Genomic DNA, 13,501 nt, shown 5'->3' on the forward strand with positions numbered 1-13,501 from the left:
CGGAAAGTTACAAGAGTTGATCAAGGGAGGTCAGATGTGATACATAAAAGTGAGGAGACTGGCGCAAGTAAGTGGAAGCAATGCCAGCGCTCAGCTAAGGGCACCGTGGTAGCCAAGCCACGCTCCAAGGTTAAGAGCCCACGGGTCCCTTTTAGTTGCCTCTTACGGCAGGCAGGGGTACCGTGGGTGTTATCGTATTCTACCGTCCGCACCCACAGGAGGAGACGAAAATAGGCCAATTTTATCTTGCGTACAGTTTTCGCTTTCGTTTGAATTTGGCAACACTGCTCACACCCTCAATTTGAAGAATACCGGTACCGGCCAATTCGTACTAGGGATATTCCGTACCACGTCTGCATTCCCCGTTCACGGTCGGTCGAACGAAAGTAGTCGTGTAGTTAAGTCCTGCTCCGCTAGTGAGCGTTACATGCCCGACCGCTTGGTGCTCGACAGTCTGAACGCGTGTAATTCACATTCGCAGTCAATACGACATTCGTTGCAAACGTGGAACGGGAGACCAATAAAAGCCTAACCTTAGAGGAACCAATATGGATTAGGATATTAAGAAAGGATGAAGAACGACGTGTTGGTATACTTCTTACTAGTAACAACTGTGAATGGTTAACATGCAGGATATGTGCCAAGTAACTGTTGTTCTTCCTTACTGACGTTTGCGTCCGGTTCCATGGCTAAATGGTTACCGCACTGGCCTTTAGGTCAAAGGGGTCCCGGATTCGATTCCCGGCAGGGTCGGGAATTTTAACCATAATTTGTTAATTACCTCGGCACGGGGACTGGGTGTGTGTGTCGTCTTCATCATCATTTCATCCTCATCACGACGCATAGGTCACCTACGGGCGTGAAATCAAAAGACTTACACCTGGCGGACCGAAGTCCTCGGACTCATCCCAGCACTAAAAGCCATACGCCATTCATTTCATTGACGTTTGCATCTATTACCTCACATATGAAAGCATAAGCCTGTAAAGTATGAGCGAATACCGTGCGCCCATCAAATACAGTACCACATTATATCAAGAAAAAACATTACACAGAAGTGCGTCAAAATATGTACAACAGATCTCCGTCCCTTTAACGGTTGTTTCGGGAGTAGGTTCTTAGATCTGTGTCAAAAGCGAGTTAGTGTTGGCGCAAACTATGGACGAATAAACGTTGCCGATATTCTTATTACAGCAATTTATTTATTAAAAGGTCACCTTTCTGATGACGATTCCTTTGTATAGCGGAGAAATAACAGCACATAATATCCAAGATTTGCTCTGCTAGCGAAGGAAATATTGTTTATTCCAGCCTCGAATGCGGCAAGTGAAAGAAATCTCAGTTCAGCTTGTAACTTTATGAGTGATCAAAGTAGTTCGACCGGGCGAGTTAGCCGTGCGGCTAGAGGCGCGTGGCTGTGGGCTTGCATCCGGGAGATAGTGGATTCGAATCCCACTGTTGGCAGCCCTGAAGATGGTTTTCCGTGGTTTCCCATTTTCACACCAGTCAAATGCTGGGGCTGTACCTTAATTAAGGCCACGGCCGCTTCCTTCCAACTCCTAGGCCTTTCCTATCCCATCGTCGCCATAAGATCTATCTGTGTCGGTGCGACGTAAAGCCACTCGCACAAGTAGTTCGCTTAATCAAGATACAGTAAATGGCGCTCCCTTGATTCATTCTGTACTAAAATCGACAACAAAAAATGATAAATGTTTGTGACGATGTGAAAGACGGTAAAGTACAAGTACAGTAGGCCTACGCCACGGGTTGATCTCACAGTGTTTATAGTAAGTTTGTAATTACATTACTTCAATGCATATTTCGTTAAATTATTTGCATGGTGTCCAACATTTTATAGTCAGCTACTCTTCTTTCATCGCTCCTTTTCAGTTTGTTCGTCGTGACTTCGTTGATATTGTCCGTAAGTGCATCGGCCGCCTTACCTCAGACTACTTGAAATGGCGTCTGGCTTTTAATGCCGGCAGTGTCCGAGTACATGCTCGGCTCGCCAGGTGCAGGTATTTTGATTTGACTCCCGTAGGCGACCTGCTGATGATGAAGAGGACACATACACCCAGCCCCGTGCCAGCGGAATTAACCAATGATGGTTAAAATTCCGACCCTGTCGGCAATCGAACCCGGGACGTCTGTGACCAAAGGCTACCTCGCAAACCATTTAGCAAACCTCAGACTACATGCTGCTAGCCAAACCGCTCAAAGTCGACCGAGATACGGTTGACTGTATGGGGATCGAATGAGCCTGAGCGAACGAACGGGATCGATTGCAGACCTCTACTATCGCCATAGTGAGTGCAACATTGTGTCGAGCGTTAGAGGAACTATTTAGTGTGTCTTGTAATATTTTGGTGGCATCAATATACATGGTATATTCTTTTCTCACGAAAACGGCTGATGACATTGTTGTTAAATTTTGCAAGGCCCGTATGGATTAAGTGTTTGAACAGTTAATTTGTTGAGAAATAATGATGAAACATCTGAACGTGGCACTAAGAAAAGTGAAAATAGCTCCTTATGATAAGCTAAATATGGATGAAACTGGATTTTTGAGAATTGTAATTAACCCTTGTATTCCAAGTATTGTGACGCATACAGCTGGTTGACTCGGGTGGAATTCTCACCCTACGTTTTATATGAATCACCTGCCATCTAGTGGTACGGACTGATCTGGTGTGAATACTCAAATGTTAACTCTTAACATAGTTAGTATTTACGGCTCCTCGTTTACAGTACAACTTAAACACTAAAACTGAATGTTGAATTTAGTCATATAAAAACATTTCAGCATTTGTTTCAACCCTTATCGGGCTATTTTTACAGCTAGTTTAAAAAATTGAAAAATGCATTTTAGTAACTACACAAATATAATAGTGTTCATTCGAACGTTAAGGTGACGTGACATGGCGAGGAAAGTACAGAGTAAACCTAACGAAGCCGAAGGAGGGGGCAGAAATTGAAAAAAAAAAAAAAGAAGAAAAATACCAGTAATATTGACATCAGAGCTCTGTGTTGACAATTGTTATTATTATCAGAAGCGCTCTGTTCCACGGTTAAAACCTGTCCACCACACATGAACAAGAGGAGTTCCCACCCAACTTAGCCTGATAAATATTCAAACCAGCTTTATGATGAGAATGTTCCATAACAGTATTGAAAACTTTTACTAAGTCTGAAACAAGAAGATATTTTAAGACAGACACTTCAAGTTGCAATTTTAAATAACTTTTTAGGCATCAATCATAATTTTGTATCGTATTCTTATACATATTCCGTCTCTGTGGTGTAGTGGTTAGCGTGATAAGCTGCCACCCCTGGAGGCCCGGGTTCGATTCCCGGCACTGCCACAAAATTTGAAAAATGGTACGAGGGCTGGAACGGGGTCCACTCAGCCTCGGGAGGTCAACTGAGTAGAGGTGGGTTCGATTCCAACCGCATCCATCCTCGAAATGATTTTCCGTGGTTTCCCCACTTCTCCTCCAGGAAAATGCCGGGATGGTACCTAACTTCAGGCCATGGCCACTTCCTACCCTTTTTCTTGCCTACCCCATATAATCTACCTATCCCCCGCCACAAGGCCTCTGTTCAGCATAGCCGGTGAGGACGCCTGGGAGAGGTTCTGGTCCTCCTTCCCAGTTGTACCCCCGACCCAAAGTATCACGCTCAAAGACACTGCCTTTGAGGCAATAGAGTTGGGATCTCTCGCAGAGTCCGAGCGAAAAACCAACCCTGGAGGGTAAACTGATTAAGAAAGAAAGAAAGAAAGAAAGAAAGAAAGAAAGAATTATATACATTTGTGTAGATTTCAAGATGTCTTTTTCAATTGTTTAAACTAGTTGAAGATGGCCCAATAAGGGTTGAAATATATTCGGAACTTTTTATGACTAAATTCAACACTCAATCTAGTGTTTGGTCTAAGTTGTATTGAAAACTGGACCCGTAAATACAAATTATTTTAAGAATTAATATTTGAGTATTTAAAAAATATATTGACAAAAAGAGAAAAAAGTTGGAAAACACCGCTCTAAACACTTAAAATGGAGAAACATGAACATGTAATCCTGTACACCAAAGGCTATCTATCTGGGTTTGCATGAAGTAAAGTCTTACCAGCTTCACCTCTGAGTGAACTAAGTGGCACGTCTTTGAAATCTCAAGATGAGGAATTGCCACTCTGATGATCAGAGGTTGTGGTTTACGATTCAAGGGTTGCTCTTAGAGGAGCGGAAAGCGCGACACAAGTAATTGCCCAAGCGATTTAGCCACGCCGTACGCGCTGTGTAGCTGTCAGCTTGTATTCGAGAGAGGATAATAATAATAATAATAATAATAATAATAATAATAATAATAATAATAATAATAATAATAATAATAATAATAATAATATACGCCTCTGTGGTGTAGTGATTAGTGTGATTAGCTGCCACCCCCGAAGGCCCGGGTTCGATTCCCGGCTCTGCCACGAAATTTGAAAAGAGGTACGAGGGCTGGAACAGGGTCCACTCAGCTTCTGGTGGTCAACTGAGTAAAGGTTGCTTCGATTCCCATCCCTGGAAGGGGTTTTCTCTGGTTTTCCACTTTTCCTCCAGGCAAATGACGGGATGGTACCTAACTTAAGGCCACGGACGCTTCCTTCCCTCTTCCTTGTCTATCCCTTCCAATCCTCCCATCCCCCCTCAATACCCCTGTTCAGCATAGCAGGTGAGGCCGCCTGAGCGAGGTGTTGGTCATCCTCCCCAGTTGTATCCCCTGACCTAGAGTCTGAAGCTCCAGAACATTACCCTTGAGGCAGTAGAGGTAGGATTCCTCGCTGAGTCGGAGGGAAAAACCGACCCTGGAGGGTAAACAGATAAAGAAAATAATAATAATAATAATAATAATAATAATAATAATAATAATAATAATAATAATAATAATAATTTTCTGAGCAGAACAGTTGGATGTGAGTTATTTTACCCCTGTTGGTTTATCCTATTATTGAACTGAATTTGGTAATTTCACATAACTAATAAAAATATTAATGAATTAAAAACAATTCAAATAATATTCAAGGATCTCAGCAACCTAATTGTCTGAATTTTAAGTATTTTGAGATTTTTTGTTCTATGGCACTGAAAACTTTCATTGCAAAATTTCACAATGTAATCTAATGATAGTTTCACAAATAATTTCAACACGAATGACAGTACCTTCACAGAACTGATGTGAAAAATCAGGTATTTATATATTAGGGACTTAACAGTATACCAAGCTTGTGAGCATTCTCCTCAAACAGGGAATTCCTAACAACGGACCCTGTTCTCTGAATTCTCCTGGACTTCCTACAAGATAACTTCTGTTTCTCTGACAACCGAGCAAGTGGCCGCGCGGTTTATATTTCGTAGCTATCACCTTAAATTCCGGAGATAATGGGTTCGAAACCCCTGTTGGAAGCCCTGAAGATGGTTTCTCATCGTCACACCAGGCTGTACCTTAACTAAGGCCACGGTTGCTTCCTTCCCACTCCAAGCCCTTTCCTATCCCACAGTTGCCAAAAGACCTATCTGTGTCGGTGCGACGTAAAACAACCTGTAGTAAAGGAAACATAATTGGATGGATGTTTACTTCAGTTACATTCCTGGATCATTGATAAACGGAATACATATTTATCTGAAGTTAAATTTCTGAATCTTCACAATAGTGTTCTATTATCCGAAAATATAAACTTTAGTTCAAGCTTTACTGTACAGGACCTTCAGAAAACCTAAATAATGATAGCTCTTGTGTCTCCTTGTAATTGAGCAGTTTATTGTGCTACACACATTTTCTTTCGTAAATACCTTTTGAAGTTAATAGAAAACCAATCATCTATAATGTAATTACCACACGTTTATTTCACAAAACGTATACAACTTACACATCCCAGTAGACCAGTAGCTTGCTGGCCACGTGGAGCGCTGCAGTCGCATGGATGAAAAAAAATGAGCCGAGCTTCGCGACTGTGTATAGTGGACTATGATCCCATCGTCACCATTGCTCACTCTCACGTAATCCTTCGTAAACTTTGCTCGACCAAGTGGGGTGCACATGCAACAGTACTGAGGACAGCTGCTTTGGCTATCAGTTCCTCTGCGGCAGAATACGCAATATCTGTGTGGTTCAATTCGGCTCATATAACGCGGGTGGATGTAGCTTTGAATGAAACCTGCAGAGTAGTTACGGGATGCCTCAAAGAAACCCGTACGGAGAAAGTTTACTTCCTGTCTGGGATCCCTACCCCCAGGAAGTGGCGGTAATGTATGAGAGGACAAAGGCGGAGAACAAGAGGAGTTATTCGCTATTTGGACTTTGACCACCTCATAAAAGAGTAAACTCAAGGAAGAGCTTCCTCAACGCACACACCACTTTAAACAAATCACCAGCAACACCGCTATGAGACCTGTGGCGATGTAGAATACAACACCTTACGGAGTGGATGGTACCTCATGAATCTCCACCTCCTGGACATCAGCTCAGCTGGGCTACTTGGAGGTCACTTACTGTAATCATTTGAATAGTTATACCGCAAGATCTGGGGACAACCTCAAGAAGCAAGGGTATTTACGAAAACAGACAGAACTTTGTGATTGCAGAGAAAAACAATTTACCCCACACATGTATAACTGTCAACTATGCCCTGCTCAATGTACACTTAAAGACCTCCTTTAAGTGACCAAAGAAGGAATTGTTGTCGCTGATTACTGGATTGATTCAGTGTGACTGCACAAATTATATCTGTAAAGTGCCGTGCATTTTGTGGAATGTAATGAGTATGTTACCTTTATGTATATTTGTATGTACGTATATTTGAACTGTACATATGGTATCAACTCTCTGATACGAAATAATACTCTCACGTAGAGAACTCCATGCTATGCTATATTCACATGGAGTTGAACTAATCTGGGTGAGATCACCAAATTTCAAACCTCACACTAGAATATAATTTACCATGGCTGTGCCAGGAATCGAATCCAGGCGAACAGGGCCGGTAGCTAATATGTCCACCCTCAGACCACGGCTGTGGCCTATAGCCGTACGTGCTATGAATCCTACCGTACTGTGTTCTGGGAAGATAGATATAGCCTCGAGCGCTGAGCGGACTGGTCGGAATGTGGAGCAGACGTACGGCGTCCTGATAATGAAGATAGCTCGGAGGTGGCATCGTCACCGAACATTCCGCAAGCTTCTCTGGCTGTCTGCTGTCATGGCTTAACAATCAGCCCTGGAAATTAGGAGGGAAATCCAGAAAGATGGTAAAAATTAAAGGGCTCCCCTCGAAAACAGCAGTCCATATCAGTAATTTTAAATCAATATACACTTTCTGGAAGATTGATGTAATTCTTTCAAATATGATGTAAAAGATCAAATATATAAATGCCAATATATTCTACTTCCTTTCCTAAAGAAGAGAAAATGTAACGGGAAGGAATAACGTGGCCCGCGAACGCTGGCAAGAAAGCAAATATAGACAACCATTCAAACAGGAGAGAGCACGAAGTGTTTTCTATATTCAAGGGGCAATATCAAAGGTGTAATGAGTGTGGCCGTGCATACCGTGTTTTAAACAGTTGCCGAATTCAAAGGACTAACGATTCATCGCGAATGTCCTTTTAGTGGTATAACTTGAAGTATTACTGGACTTCTCTAAACGTTAATATGTGGTGTGGCTTTGACGTTCCTTGCTTTGTGCCGTGCCAATGACAGCTTCAGTAGACTAGAGGAAAACATTCTTTGACTCAAGCCGCACCAGTGAGAGCCCTGAGGTCCAAAATGAAAACCTGAGAACAGTGTTGCCACTTTTAAGGTAAATACCCTAATCTAGGGTAATTTTGTACTTCATAGGGTAATACTAGGGTAAGGTTACTTTTATGGTAATCTTGGGGCATTAATATAAAAATTAAAAGTTTTGAAAATGGAAAGTTGATGTATTATTTTATAACAAATACAAAATGAAAGTATGCTAGTCTCATTTCCAGTTCACCGGGCGAGTTGGCCGTGCGCGTAGAGGCGCGCGGCTGTGAGCTTGCATCCGGGAGATAGTAGGTTCGAATCCCACTATCGGCAGCCCTGAAGATGGTTTTCCGTGGTTTCCCATTTTCACACCAGGCAAATGCTGGGGCTGTACCTTAATTAAGGCCACGGCCGCTTCCTTCCAACTCCCAGGCCTTTCCTATCCCATCGTCGCCATAAGACCTATCTGTGTCGGTGCGACGTAAAACCCCTAGCACACACATTTCCAGTTCTTACGTAATATTGCGTAATATCGTGTCTGTTGATTTTATGAAATGAAATAAACGTGTAATTTCATTGTGTGGTGTTAAGATTCGTTAACGTTGCCAAAGCAATGAGTTATTTTTTATCTTAAAGTTGAAAAATGTGTTAATAAAAATTCATTTTAATTACGTGTGGCTATTTCTAGCCGGGTGAAGCCCTTGTAAGGCAGACCCTCCGATGAGGGTGGGCGGTATCTGCCATGTTTAGGTAACTGCGTGTTATTGTGTTCGAGGATAGTGTTATGTGTAGTGTGAGAGTTGCAGGGAAGTTGGGGATAGCACAAACACCCAGCCCCCGAGCCACTGGAATTAACCAATGAAGGTTAAAATCCCCGTCCCGGCCGGGAATCGAACCCGGAACAATCTGAACCGAAGGCCAGTACGCTGATCATTCAGACAACGAGTCGGGAAAAATGTGTTAAATTCTAATGATAATTAACTTATTTTATTTCTGAAGATGGGAATATAAAGTACGGAGGATAATGGATAATCTTAGCAAAATAACGATATGAAATTACAGGCATGTAGCTCTCTGATTATATCACACAGACACAGGGAATGTTCCGAACTACGAGCCTCGACAACTGGCGTCAAATAATTGGAAGTTACTCGTTTTTTATTCATGTATTTTTATATCTCGGCTATAATAATAATAATAATAATAATAATAATAATAATAATAATAATAATAATAATAATAATAATAATAATAATAATAATAATACTGACCTCTTTGGCCTTCCCAGAGGCCTGGGACATATCTTTCGAGTTGATACCTTACTCTATAGACAACCTGCGTGACTGAGAGGATCTAGGCCCCCTATCTACGATGAATTCTAATGCTTATGACGACACACAACCTCAGCCCTCAGAGTCATCGGAATTAACCAATGAAGGTTAAAATCTCCGAACAATCTGAAAATCGAATCCGGGACTCTTTGCTCTAAAGGCCCGCACGCTTATCATTTAGCCGCGGAGCCGGACATCTAGGGTAAAAGTTTGGTTATGTTAGGGTATTTTCATTCGTGCTTGGTGGCAACACTGCCAGAGGATGCTGGATGACAATTGTGTGTCATGCCCGCGTGGAGTGACGCGCGGTGTTGCGATATCTGTTCGTCTTGTTTCATGCTGTGCAAGTTCACTTGAGCAGCAATTGTTCTTGTTAGTTCGTTAAATATTGCGTTCTATCAATATTGACACTACTTTATTTATAACCCTCGTATTAACACCTGGGTACTTTTAGTGACCCCCGTCAACAAAGTAATTAAAAATGAAACGGCTAGATCAAATTTGTTACGTTTTTCCCCTGTCTAACTCTCCTCTAGGCTTTAACAATTTGAAAGAGACTCACATCGGCGCCGACTTTGGGGGTGCTTTGCACTTTTATGGTGCTCATCCTTTGGTTCATGTGGTCGCTGGTTCTATTTCCGGCCGGGATAAGAATTTCAACCATGTCTGACTAATTTACTTGTGTGTTCTGGGTGTTTTGTTTGTCTTAACACACATATTCATTTACATACAATGCAACATACTAATGACCACCACAGAAACATGCATAGAGAATACATCCATACACATGGGATTGGTGTCATAAAAGGCATCCGGACGTAAAACTGGGATAATTTCATTCAAAATGCTGACTGTAGCAAGCAATGAAGTGTAGAAATCATGAAAATTTCGCGCTAATTGCTTGAATGGTCAGCGTAGGCCAATGACATTCGCCTGAGAGGGCCCTGGGTTTTATTCCAGACTGGGAAGATGATTAATGCGTCTAGCTCGAGGACTGGTTGTTTGTATTCCTCCTCTTGATACGCATTTTCATCCACACATATACACTACACTAAGAACCACCTAAGCTCTTACAGAAATTCTTCTTCTTCCGCAGCTTTTCCCACACCTTGTTGGGCCGCGAATATGAACTGTGTCACATATGTGTATTTGTCCCTGTTTCATGGCCGGATGACCTTCCTGACGCAACCCAATACGGAGGGATGTAATCACTATTGCATCTTTCTGTGGTGATTGGTAGTGAGGTGTGTTGTCTGAATGTGAAGAGGAAAGTGTTGGGACAAACACAAACAATCAGTCACCGAGCCACAAGAATTAATCACACGCTATTAAAATCTCAGACTCGACCAGGAATCGAACGTGGGACCCTCTGAACCGCAGGGCTCAACACTGACCATTCAGCCAAAGAGTCGGACCTCTTACCGCAATTAGCGGGGGTCATATACTCTAACCATCTGATATCTATTTATTTCTGTTCGCGGGCAGAATGAGTCCACCTTCCAGATAGTTTGAGCAAGAACGTAGAGATGGCAGCAGCAGTCAGGTGCACTCTGTATAGCTCAGATGTGTTTGAAGCCATCAACTGCGCTCAAGCAGATGATCCTTACTTTTTGCTTTTGTATAACAATAACGAAATGCAGCTGTATTTATACATTTTAGAACATTCATAGTCACAATCACGGTCAGACAGTTCTGATTCCACACACGGTCGGCGGATTCAGAGTGGGTTTCGGCCCACAAGTGGCCACGGCTGGTCCCTGGTCCGTCAGCTCTGCACTCCGACCGGCCAATCGAGCTGAGGAGAGGTGACCACAGGTCTACAGTGGCTCTACGCCTCTGTATTCGGGAGACGGAGAGGGGCTGGTACCTATTGTCGGCTGTCCTGAGAATGGTTATTCGTGGTTTTCCATTCTCCTGCACTAAGGCGAATGCCGGGACAGTTCCTAGAATAGGCCACGGCTGCCAACCCCCAACCTCTACAAATCTCGTTCTGCGATACAAATTTCCTGGCCTGAGATAAGGCGTCTCTGTCTAGGAGGGCCGCCTCCCCATTCAGGGGAGGAATGAAAACAAAAACTTTTAGTAGTAGTAGTTCCACGCACAGCTATCTCGAGCAGTGTTTTGCCAGTTTACTCCGGCGATCTTCCGGATGTCCTTAGCCCAACGATCTGGTGGCCTTCCTTTTTGTTTCTGCCTGCCTCTTGGGCTCCGTTCAAGAACAATCTTGGTCCATCTATCGACCTTCTTCGGGCTATATGCCCTTCCCACTGCCATTGCAAGGTGCACACTCTGTTGGCGTTGCCACTAAGCTTTGTGAGTGCTCTCGTATCATCATATCGCTTTGTATCCTTCCTTGTAGATCCGAGCATAGATCTGTCCACGCCTCTTTGGGCTATTCTTAATTTCCGTTTGAAACATTCATATTAAGAGCATATATACATAGGACGGTCGGAAACAACTCGGACTGGGTATATGAGTGTTAGGGTGTTGGTAATACTAAAAAATAATTTGAAAGAAATAATTCGATAGCTCGTGCCGTTGTTATTTTATCAGCTGATGAAGTTGGTCAATTAGACCACTTGGTGGGCGATTCCAAACGGGCTTGGTGACGTGGTGTTGCTAAATCTTCACGTCGCTAAAGACTGGCTAAGAGCACCAATCGAAGAAAGAAACCTTGCCATGTGAGAGATTTAAACAGGTGACAGGATCGCGACATAGCAAGTTCGCTACTCTGACACTGGATGAAAACCACGGTGTGTTCGCGTTTGATACTCATTTCTCGGCAAGTAAAGTTAATTGCCGGGCTTAATGGCCCAGACAGCTTAGGCGCTGGCCTTCTGACCTCAACTTGGCTGGTTCGATCCTGGCTCAGTCCGGTTGTATTCGGAGGTGCTCAAAAAAGTCAGACTCGTGTTGGTATATTTACTGGCACGTAAAACAACTCCTTCGGGACTAAATTCCGGCACCTCAGCGTCTCCGAAAATCGCAAAGATAATTAATGGAACGTAAAGCCAATAACATTATAGTAAATTTTCTGCAGTCCGTTCCAAGATTCACAGAAATAAAATGCAGCTCTTGGTGAACATATAAAAGCCACTGAATCCCCTATTGGATATGTATTCTTCACACAATTAATTTCTCATGAGTTAGTTAATTTTACTGCTTTTCGAAAATATGTACATTGCACTCAGACTGAAAAATCTTTCTTGGGAATATTTATACATGGGTATTACCAGAAACCCAATTGTTCAAATGAGCTAGATCTACACGACAGTGTGCCTGTGAAAAGTTTAAGTTTTATAGTCGGTCATATACAACTAAATGATCATTCAGTTCATACTAGCATGGACAGTCCTAACTACTGTATGTCAAACTGTACAAAATCCTGTCTAAGTCTTTCTACTAATACTATACACTTTGAAAGAGTTGCAATTGTGAGGCAATAGTAAAACTCAAGGGAAGATTTTCCTTGAAGCAGTATATAAGAGACTATCCTGTGAAGCGGGGATGGAATATCTGGATGTTGTGTGATGATTTCTCTACGCAGGAAAGGTGCGGAATGAAACGGAGATAGGGTTAGGACAAATAGTGGTTGCAGATTTGGCGAGTGGAACGGAGGGAAAGAACCACACTATTTACATGACAATTATTTCACTTGTCATGAGCTGTTGAAACAGTTGAAAGGAAGAAATATTTATGTGTATGGCAAAATAAAGGAAAGTACAAAAGGACTTCCGAAGCTCAAAGATGATAAAAGCCTGATAAGAGGCGAGTTTGATTTCAGAGTCAGTAACTGTGGAATTAATGTGTGTAAGTGGAGATTATTTTTGGTGATATTTATGGCCATTCCTTTTCAGTTTCGACTAATTTAATTAATTAATTAATTAATTAATTAATTAATTAATTTATTTATTTATTTATTTATTTATTTATTTATTTATTTATTTATTTATTCACGAAGCACAAGATACAGCTACACTGAGCAAATTTCACTTGCACTGTCAACAGACTATTTAACAAACGTAAACTTTCATAATAAAATATAACAAACATAACAAAATATAACAAGATCAGGTACACATCCTACTAATAACTGTCCAAATCGAAAACCATGAGAATGTCCATGTTCAGAGCCAACTCGTCGTGGGTCAAGATGGCGGTATAATCCCTTCACATCAACTTATCTTTAAGATACTATTTACACACCTCTCGAATACACTTTTATTTGATGCTATATCAAGCTCTTGTCTCCAGACTAGGGATTTTTGGGCAGGAATTGATTAGAAGCGAACTAATTTGGTTGTTAGGAAGTGTCAACTATCCCGTTCATTCGTTATGTAGAAAGAAAAACATAAATTCTAGGGGTTCTGATGGGATGTACGCCTAATGCTTATTCAAGATTC

The sequence above is a fragment of the Anabrus simplex genome, chromosome 4 (assembly GCF_040414725.1).
Source record: "Anabrus simplex isolate iqAnaSimp1 chromosome 4, ASM4041472v1, whole genome shotgun sequence".
In the NCBI taxonomy this organism is placed as follows: domain Eukaryota; kingdom Metazoa; phylum Arthropoda; class Insecta; order Orthoptera; family Tettigoniidae; genus Anabrus; species Anabrus simplex.